This window comes from Trifolium pratense, linkage group LG2 (assembly GCF_020283565.1).
Source record: "Trifolium pratense cultivar HEN17-A07 linkage group LG2, ARS_RC_1.1, whole genome shotgun sequence".
NCBI classification, from domain to species: Eukaryota; Viridiplantae; Streptophyta; class Magnoliopsida; order Fabales; family Fabaceae; genus Trifolium; species Trifolium pratense.
Genome location: NC_060060.1, coordinates 10,880,431 through 10,892,459, shown reverse-complemented (window position 1 = coordinate 10,892,459; position 12,029 = coordinate 10,880,431).

The following is a 12,029-nucleotide window of genomic DNA, read 5'->3' as shown; positions in this document are numbered from 1 at the left end:
ATTGATATTCCAACTTGTATCCAAGACATCATTGATATTGATAAAGTGCTATAAGCAAGATTTTATAAAAAAATAAAACTACAATTGTTAAAACAGACTCCGAGCTCTCAATTCAATCCATTTTGTGAGAATGTGATGCATTTCGTCTTGCCTCTCAATTATTTCCCTGTCACGAAAATAAATAGGATTAATAAATAAAAAGATGACCAAAAGAAAATAATCTAAAAGGTAAAACAAACAATATATTAAAAATATAAGAAATATCGAACAAAGAAGAAAAAATAAAGAAATTTAAAAAGGTGACAGTATACAGAAAAAATAGTGATTATCGAGAGAGATGAATAAGAGATAATGAACATTGAAAAATTGTGAGTTTTAGAGTTCAGACAAATGTTATATATATAGTAAAAAAAATGGACAAATGAGTAATTTTGTCTTTAATATGAAATTAAATTCATTAAAGTCAAATATATTGATTCCATTTTTAATTTTAAAAATATATTAGTAAATTAGTAATTAGTAAATAAGACATATTCCATTATATTATAAATAAATTAAATAAATTAATGCACATGAATATAACACACATATTCAAATTTTTTTAAATAATAATAAAATATTAATTATATTATGTGACTCTATATAATTATAAAATTATGAAAATATATAATATATTTTTTTTTACCGTAATACAATATATATATATATATATATATATATATATATATATATATATATATATATATATATATATATATATATATATATATATATATATATATATGACCTTAATATTTTGACACACGACCATTTAGAAAAAAATTTGTGAGAGAATAATTTGGAGACCATAAACATTTAATATTTTTTTAATTGAATTTGAAGACCATAAAAATTATTATATTCAGCTGACAATTATACCTAATTATTATATGCAGTTGGCAATCTTCCTTTCAAAAAAAAAAAAATTTAAAAACAATTGTTTTGGTACAAAAATAATTTTTTTTTGACGAAATTGGTACAAAAATAATTATTAGAGTAAATTTATGATTTTCGGTCAACAAAAATAATGACTATATAATTGCTTGCTATATATAGCACTTCAAAAACAATATTTATTTAAATGGATTGTCCAACCAAGAATCAGAAAGTAAAATGTTAACATGATTTTGATTCAGAAAATCACTAAAGATTCTAAGTAAAATTATTTCCTTTTAAAATTATTTTTAATAGGTGCATTAAATTCGATTTATAAACAATAATTGAAAAATGATTGAATTTCCAAATTAGCCAAAGATTCTAAGTAAAATGATATCATCATGTATTAGAGAAATTGCAAAGGCCTTCATAGTTAGCCACATAGGAATCTTTTATATCTATTATTTATATATTTAGGAGTTTCTCTCTCATGGTCTTATTCCTATGTGGCACCATTTCCTTGATCCATGTCTTATGTGGCATTCTAATATTTCTCCAATTCCTATGTGGCTAATTATGAAGGCCTTTGCAATTTCTCTAATACATGATGATATCATTTTACTTAGAATCTTTGGCTAATTTGGAAATTCAATCATTTCTCAATTATTGTTTATAAATCGTATTTAATGCACCTATTATCTATCCCCATTATCTATCATCTATCTATCTATTATTATTATTATTATTATTATTATATTATTATTTGGGAGGGTTTGAATAAGGATTCTGTACACATGGTGTTCCCAAATGCATTTTTCTCCCATATTTTTGGCCATAAATGAATTAAATGCTTTATATGATTTTTCATTTTTTTTTTTTTTGCATTATTACAAAAGGAATTGTTTCTGAAGTGCTATATATTGCAAGCAATTATATAGTCATTATTTTTGTTGACCGAAAATCATAAATTTACTCTAATAATTATTTTTGTACCAATTTCGTCAAAAAAAAAAAATTTGTACCAAAGCAATTGTTTTTAAATTTTTTTTTATGAAAGGAAGATTGCCAACTGCGTATAATAATTAGGTATAATTGTCAGCCGGATATAATAATTTTTATGGTCTTCAAATTCAATTAAAAAAATATTAAATCTTTATGATCAAAATTATTCTCTCACAAATTTTTTTCTAAATGGTCGTGTATCAAAATACTAAGGTCACACATATATATATATATATATATATATATATATATATATATATATATTGTATTACGGTAAAAAAAAATTATATATTTTCATAATTTTATAATTATATAAAATCACATAATATAATTAATATTTTATTATTATTTAAAAAAATTGGAATATGTGTGTTATATTCATGTGCATTAATTTATTTAATTTATTTATAATATAATGCAATATGTCTTATTTACTAATTTACTAATTACTAATTTACTAATATATTTTTAAAATTAAAAATGGAATCAATATATTTGACTTTAATGAATTTAATTTCATATTAAAGACAAAATTACTCATTTGTCCATTTTTTTTTACTATATATATAACATTTATCCGAACTCTAAAACTCACAATTTTTCAATCTTCATTATCTCTTATTCATCTCTCTCGATAATCACTATTTTTCTGTATATTGTCACCTTTTTAAATTTCTTTATTTTTTCTTCTTTGTTCGATATTTCTTATATTTTTAATATATTGTTTGTTTTACCTTTTAGATTTTTTTTTTGGTCATCTTTTTATTTATTAATCCTATTTGTTTTCGTGACAGGGAAATAATTGAGAGGCAAGACGAAATGCATCACATTCTCACAAAATGGATTGAATTGAGAGCTCGGAGTCTGTTTTAACAACTGTAGTTTTGTTTTTTTAGAAAATCTTGCTTATAATTACCTTTAACATAAATGAGTAGTTTTACAACAAATTATTTTTATATTAGATACATGCACAAAAAATATGAAAATAAATGAGTAGTCAATTTATATTCTATATTTGGAAACAATTCAAAACATTATTTATTTTGGTAAGAATTCAATACATTATTATTAGGAGATTAGGAGGCAATCAAACAACTTATAGTACTAATATTCTAAAATGGTAAGACCCCAATTTTTTTTTTAAACAAGACCCCAATTTTTTTAACATACGAAAACAAATTCTTATTATGTGATAAAAAGAATTATGCTAAAAAACTAATATATTTTTATTAAAATATAAGCATTAGTTTGATAAAAAAAATTATTCACATTCAATTTATTAATAAAAATTAAAATTCGAAATTTATTTTAAAATATAATTCTTCTTTTTTTTAACAAGCCAATTCTTCATATTTTATTATCTTAAAAAAAATGGAATATTTGAGTTATATTCATGTGCATCAATTTATAATATAATGGAATGGAATATGCCTTATTTACAAATATATTTACTAATACGTTTTTTAAATTGAAAATAGAATCAATATATTTGACTTTAATGAATTTAATTTCACATTAAAGACAAAATTACTCATATGTTCATTTTTTTCACTATATATATATATATATGACATTTGTATGAAGACTAAAATGTCTTATGTTATTGTGAGTTTGTTAATCAAATTTTTTTGTTGCTACTAAAAAAATCAAGGGTGTTATATGTGTTATTTCAAATGATAGTGAAGGGCAAAATAGACCAAAGAAAAAGTCAACCCAAACTCTCCTATCCCCTTTATATATTGTTATAGATTTCATCTCTCTCAATACTCACAATTATTTTTGTCTATTGTCACTTTTTAAAAATTTCTTTATTATTTTTTCTTTTTTCGATATTTCTTATATTGTTTTTTTTTACTATTTAGATTATTTTCTTTTGGTCTTTATATTTTTATTTTTATTTATTAATCCAATTTATTATTTGTGACACAGAAATCATTGGAAGACAATAAAAAATGCATCACATTCTGACAAAATGGATTGAATTGAGATCAAACTTGGAGTCTCTTTTTTTCTTATCTTGCTTTATCAATAATTATGAGTTGGATACAACTTGAAATATCAATGATGTATTCTCTTAATGAATGAATCAACAGAATGATCAAATGATGTATTTTTTCAATAGTGTTATGTTCATCATTATTTATATATGAAATTTTATATGTACCTCACTGTAGTTTTCTTACGTATTATTTTAGTTTTTGAATTCATATTAGTTATTTGTATAGTTTATATGTATAGTTTTTTAATTCATCATTATTTGAATTCATCATTATTTGTATAGTTATTTGTATAGTTTATATGTATAGTTTTCTTACGTATAGTTTTTGAATTCATCATTATTTGTATTATGAGTTATTTGTATAGTTATTTTAGTTTTTGAATTCATATTAGTTATTTGTATAGTTTTTGAAATTTTATATGTACCTCACTATGTAGTTTTCTTACGTATTAGTTTTTGAATTCATATTAGTTATTTTAGTTTTTAAAATAAAATCCAAATAATTATGTTTAATGATGCATAGTTTTAGGTATTAAAATTAGGTTAATTAAAAAAAATTCATTGGACTTTGAATTAGTTTACTTTTTTTTTACAATTTGGTACTAAACAAAAATGAAACTTTCTCTTCATCAATTTGTTTATTTTTATTTAAATACATTAATTTATTTTTGGTCTTGCAATACTATCATTAATTTATTGAAATTTTCATATTTTATGAGATTTGACTTTCTCAAGAAGTTTGTATATTAATTTCTAGCTTTCTATAGAAGTCTTTATATTAATCGTGTGTTAATTACGAATTAATTATTGCACCAAAAATATTATGTCAAACTTTGGTATATAAGATAGCTACACTCAAGGAATATGATTTGATGATAAAACAAAATTTTAGAAACATTGCCAAAATTGACTAAAAATATTTTTGCTCTCAGCTTTCTTTCATCTCTTTTTTACATATTCTTTTTACATATTCTTTTATCTTATTTAGTTTTTTTATCATTTCTCATCTCTATGGCCTATATGTTTTTTCTATTGGATCTAAAGAGCATATTTAAAGACGAAAAATAAATTTATTTATTCAATTTTTTTAATATGTTGATGAGATCCTTACAAAAACTGATGCAGATGTCTATGAGAGAAAAAATAACATGTGAGTTGGGAACGGGTAGTGGAAGATTAATATACACCCTCCCCTTTAAAATATGTAAAATTTGTATTATTTTTCATATCTAAATAAATTACATTAAATAAAAAAAATTATAGATAATTAAAAAATCACAAAATATTAAAATTTTAATAATTTATATTTTTCATTGAACATTAACCCGTGCAATTGCACGGGTAAGTTATACTAGTTATAAGCTTGTATACACAAACAAATTCTAAACCCTAATTTGTTTTCTCTGTTTTCCCTCCATTTAGGATTCGAACCTGTAAACCTTCAGTGCAAGGCAATATTTCCAACCACTAAGGCAAATATACAAATTGTGATTAAAATTATGTGCAATAATTGATAAGCACCATCAATTTTAAAAGTGTATCATATCAAAATTATTGTTGACTATATTATTCATCACGAAATATTTTTATGTCTTTCCCGATCAATGATTTTTTTTCTCCCGGATCATAAATTTAGAGAATAATTATCATGTGAGATTTGGAAAATTATTATCACGTGTGATTTTGAAAGTTATATATATATATATATATATATATATATATATATATATATATATATATATATATATATATATATATATATATATATATATATATATTCTCATACTATAACACCTTCAACAATATTGAAATCTATTAAAAAAAATATATCTTTCACGTTTCAATGTCTCATGTAACCTTGCTTATATCACTTTTTAAATTATTTATTATGTAGTTTATTAAATTGTAGTTTTTTAAAATTGGAAAAAGAATTTTGTCAAAAAAAAAATGGAAAAAAAATTGATATTTTTTATAAATACCCTTTATTTTTACGTTAATGTATCCAAACATAAATCAATTCTGTTTAACTCACATTTAACCAACATCAAATCTATCAAACCCAATTCTGCTAAATCAATTTTTTTTTGCAATACAACCAAACACAACCATAGTCATGTCACTAATCACATTCATTATTTTGATTTTAACATTGCAGATTTAATATTAACCGATGATCAATTGATACAATATGCACTAGCAGATATTGAGATGATGTTACGTAGTTGATGGAAGAGTTTAAAAGATTATTCTCCAATGCCTAGAGCAGACACATCATTAGTTCCTGATATACAAAATAGTTTAATACACGACGAATTGAATTATAACAAACAATCATTAGTTGAGGAACATGTTAGATTGATGTCAACTATGACTTCAGAGCAACGTAAAATATATGACACAATCATACCAAGAGTTAACGAAAACAAACATGGTGTGTTTTTTCTTTATGGTTATGGCGGTACAGGGAAGACATTTATCTAGAGGGTCATGTCAGCCGCATTACGCTCAAAAGGTGAGATCGGTTTAACAGTTGCCTCAAGTGGGATCGTGATTTGCTTATACCTGGCGGTAGAACAACACATTCAATGTTTTGTATTCCTCTAAATGTTGACGAGTTTTCAACATGTACCATAGTTCCTAAAAGCTCTGTTTCGAAGCATCAATGATGCACAAACACTGTTTCGAAGCTGTTGATTGAACTTTAAAAAGATATTCTAAAGTCTGTTGATGAAAAAATAAACACATTCCCTTCGGTGGAAAAGATGTTGTTTTTGGCGGAGATTTTAGACAAATTCTACCAGTAACACCCAAAGGTACAAGGCCAGAAGTTGTTCATGCTACTATTAATTCTTCGGTTCTTTGGAATTTTTGTGAAGTTTTAACATTGAGTAAAAACATGAGGCTTCTCGGTGGTGCTTCGAGTGCAGACGTTGAACAAAGAAGATTGTTTTCTAAATGGGTTTTGAGTGTTGGCGATGGAGAAATTGGAGATGACAACGACGATGATTTAGAACTTGACATTCCATCATATTTATTGATTCCAAATTCAGGTGATCCTCTTGCTTCTATCGTTAAAAGCACATATCCCCAACTTTTACAAAACATGAACGATATAACGTATTTCCAAAATAGAGCTATACTAGCTCCTAAAAATTCAATAGTCGACACAATAAATGATTATATGTTGAATTTAATTCCTGGTGAAGAAAAAACATATTTGAGTTATGATACTCCACTCACACAAAATGTAGACGGTCAAACAGTGGATGATGTTCAAACTCCCGAATTTTTGAACATGATTTATACGTCGGGACTTCCAAATCACAAGTTGAGACTTAAAAGTTGGAGTTCGGAGTTCCAGTTATGCTATTAAGGAATTTGAATCAAAAATTAGGATTATGTAATGGAACAAGACTTATTATTACGAGATTGGGAAAACGTGCTATTGAAGGAAAAATTATTTCAGGAAGTAATATTGGTGATCAGGTTTTCATATCTAGATTTTCTCTGACACCATCTGACGTGAGAATTCCTTTTAAATTTCAACGAAGATAATTTCCTATAATGATTTCTTTTGCGATGACTATTAATAAGAGTCAGGACAATCTTTAAAGCATGTTGGAATATATCTTCCGTCGCCAGTGTTTTCACATGGTCAGTTATATGTTGCAATTTCAAGAGTTACTTCTAGAAAAGGATTAAAAATATTGATCATCGATGACGACTGTGAAGATACGACTAAGACTTCGAATGTGGTATATAAGGAAGTCTTCCGTAATATAACATAATTTTCTTTTTATGAATATTTATCCAAAATTATTGTTGAACTATCGTGTAATGTTACTCAACTTTTTTCATACACCTTACATTATTGGAATTATCATATCTTATTTAATCATTATATATCTTACAGCTAATCAGATCCGTGCACCGCACGGGTCGATGTTCTAGTTGGAGAAATATTAGAATGCCACATAAGATATGGATCAAGGAAATGGTGCCACATAGGAATAAGACCATGAGAGAGAAACTCCTAAATATATAAATAACAGATTTTAACCTAGCGTGCGTACTCACCATTCGATACTCGCTTTCTGCTTCTTTTTCTTTTCTTTTCTTTTTTTCACGCTAATTCGTGTCTTCTCCATCCACTCTCTGTCGCTTCCATATTATCTTCTACTCATGTAACACATCGATTTCATTATCATGAAACACTCTGTCACTTGTTACTTAACTATTATTCATCATGAATCTGCCTATTGTTTTATATACCCATCGATCAATTGCTTTTCACTAAGTTAGTGGAATCAAATTGTCTTTCATTCATTATCATCACCAATTATTATTATTATTATTATTATTATTATTATTATTATTATTATTATTATTATTATTTTAATTGCGCTATGCAACAAGTGTGTAATTTGCTTCTTAATTTATGTTAGGTGGAGTCAATTGCTTTTGAGTTATCATCATTTTGCTTATATTTTTGCATACCTTACTGTGTGATTTCATCATTCTGATTTTATTTTTTCTTCATATTTTTCATACTTGTGTCTGACTGAGAAAATAGCAATTACCAAGTGTGTTCCCTTTTTTTCTAGTTTGAAATGGAGATTTGTTTTAGTATTTTTGTTTATATTTTGTTTGGAAATTGTCTTTTTTCTTGTATGATTTGTTCCCATTTTTACATGGTGATTTTGGGTTGAAACTAAGTTAGAACCACTTTTTTTGTTATTTATAATTTGATTATACAATAGGAATGAAACATGAGATCAACATGCAACAAACAAGCAAAAGAGAGATGTTACTTAGACCATGGTCCGACATGGAGTATTATAATTTTTTCATTACTTATTTTATGTTAATTAATTAAAAATATAAAATTATTTTTTTTATAAAAAAATGTATTTGTTTCACAAGAATAATTTTTTATTTAAATAAATACGTATCTTATCATGTTAATATCAAATGTGCACAAATTACACGGGATATGATAAAATAATGATATCATTTTTCTTATCATGTGTGCACCAAACACATGACATGATATGTGTTTATCCTGTCACTATCCTATCATATCATTAACCAACTTTTTATCCTATCATATCTCTATCTTATCTTGTGCACCAAACGGGCCATAAATTAATGCACTAAAAAAATGTGAAATGTGATATGAAGAGAAAAGATTTTGGAGTAAACAGTCACTTTCGTCCCTGAAAGTGTCACTCGCTGTCATAGTAGTCCCTGAATCAGCAAATAACATTTTATAGTCCTTGATTCGTACTTTCGTTAGTCAAAATAGTCCAAAACGTTAAATTGGTGTTAACTCTGCTAATTTGTCCATTTTTTCTGCCACATCATATGCTTATTGGCATGTCCACATGGCGAGGGACTAAAATGATCATTTTAACATTCTCAAATCTTCTATGAACAAGTCAACAAACTCAAATCTTCATCTTCTTTATTCACTCTCTCTTTAACTTTCTTCTTTAAAACCATTAAAGATTGCTTTGAACACCCAAGAGTAGAGGAAACAACATATGAAGATGAACTCAATGGATGAAAAAATGGGTGAAAGATGAAACGAGTTTATGGGTTTCCAACTTTAATAAGTTGTATTGTTGTTGAGAGTAAAGAGTATTCATCCACCTATCCGTGCAATTGTGCTAGCATAAAAAAATCCACAACAAAAAAGCAATTTTTCTCAAACCCCACATATGAAAAATCCAATATTTTCCCATTTTTCTTGGATTTCACCCAACACACTACAAATTAGTGTAAAACTCTTCAAAAATTGAAGAACTATTACATGCACTTTGGAAACCATCACAATCATCATCATCATCATCATCATCATCATCATCATCATCATCAATTACAAACAATGACAAATACCATGAAAAAATTGAAGAACTATTACATGCACTTTGGAAACCATCACAATCATCATCAATTACCAGGAAAAATGGATTTTTTCACTTGCAATTTGTTGTTCGTACGGATCTGATTGAGTTTGTGAAGCATGATATGTTTAAGAGATTTGAGAATGTTAAGATGATTTGTTGAGAGGTGATTAGTAGAATAAAACTTGACTTTGAGAAGTAATTTAGTTTTATTTTTTGTGTGTTTTTTTTGGATAACTAGTCTTAGATTGTGTTTTGTAAGTAAGATGATTGATGGTAATCTTGGAATGGAGGAAGAAGATGAAAAATTAACTTTGTTCTTCTTTTCAAGATGAAAGATGTTTTGTTATCATTTTAGTCCCTGACCATGTGGACATTCCAATAAGCATATGATGTGGCAGAAAAAATGGACACATCATTATCAATTTAACGTTTTGGACTATTTTGACTAACGGAAGTACGAATCAGGGACTATAAAATGTTTTTTGTTGATTCAGGGATTACTATGACAGCGAGTGACACTTTCAGGGACGAAAGTGGATGTTTACTCAATTTGTGTGTGGTGGGGTATTTGACAATTACTTACGGGTAAGTTCATAATCATATAGGTGGTCACAACACGTAGTCAATTTGGGCAGCTCACATTTGAATTTCTAATTAAGAACATGTCGGTTACACCAAAAACAAAAAAACTAAGAACATGTCATACTCATGTCGTAATGAGAGAAAATGGATCTGAGCAATAAATGATGGACTCATCATTGGTGATAGTTATGCATGATTTTAGTAAGTCTATGTAAACTTACTCAGCAAAACAAAAAATTCACAATGAAGAACGATAGTAAAATTAAATGTAATTTATATTAAATTTTATGAAAATAAATAAAAGTAAATCTTAAAAATAATAATACAATCCAACTTGTATGAGGTTGTAGTTTGCTACATTTCCAATGACATAAAGAGATTAAACTGAGGTATTCAATTCTAAAAAAAAATTGAAAAAATAATAAAAGTCAGTTGTTTTTGCTTATAATTTGAGACATAAAAAAATGATTTTTTTTGCTTATAAATTGGAACGAAAGGAGTACTAATTTCTATTTTTTTATCTCTTGAGATGAATAAATGAGAGATCTCGAATTTAAACTCCAACACTACATATTAAATACTATATGTTGGAATATTTTATGAATATTTTATAATATTCCAATAATATTATGCGGGCAAATATCTTTATATAATTATATTAGCTATTTATCAATTAGGAGCCTTAATTGATTAAGTAATCAAATAAAGTTAAAAGGCTAATTAGATTTCTATTTAGAATTAATTAATTGGATATGGGCTCAATATGAGTGGATGTCAGGATGACTCATTTCGGAATAATGAGAACCCTAATTGGCCATCACACTATATATAGGCTATGGTCCCCAATATACCGGACACACCGCATATCGACTCTTCTCCCCATCTGAAGAGTCCTAAAGCATAAGGAGTCCTGATTGAGGAAGAACCACAAGCCAACGGGTGTTCGGTGTTCGTCATCCGATTCTGTTTCATGTCAGTTCATCAAGTGGATTCATCTATCCAGGTATTCCTATAATCCTTGATAAATCAACATGTCATAGATCCTGTTTTATATACATGCTCATATGTTTATTTGACTTCCGCACTAAAGTAAGATTATAGATTTAATCTTTATTGTTGAGCTTGTTTTATGATTAAATTATTAAGTTAATTCCAACACTATATTCATACTAATTGAGATATGCTCACGAAAATACTTACCGATTACCTATTATTACTATTGGTTGGTGTGAAAGATTTTGAATCTTCCGATTTCAGTTTTTTTTTTTGAAAAAGTCTTCCGATTTCAGTTTTAAAATTGGGTTATCTTATTTGGGCGCATTAACAAATCCTTTGAGTATTTCAAAGGTGATATATGATGATTGGGTAATTGTTGGATGAGCTCTCATATTTTTTTTTTGCAAGATGCTCATTAGAAGATTTTGGACATCTGAATTTCTTGTTATCTTATTTCATATGGCCATAAAAGTTTGATGTTGTATAATGTTTTTCTCTTTTAATCTTTTGTGTTTTTATGCAGTTCTCTCTCTCTCTCTTTTTGTGGTTTCATTATGTGTTCTATTTAGTTGTTTTGTGGCTTCATCGCCGTCGACTTACATTACTATGAAGAAAAGTGAATCCAA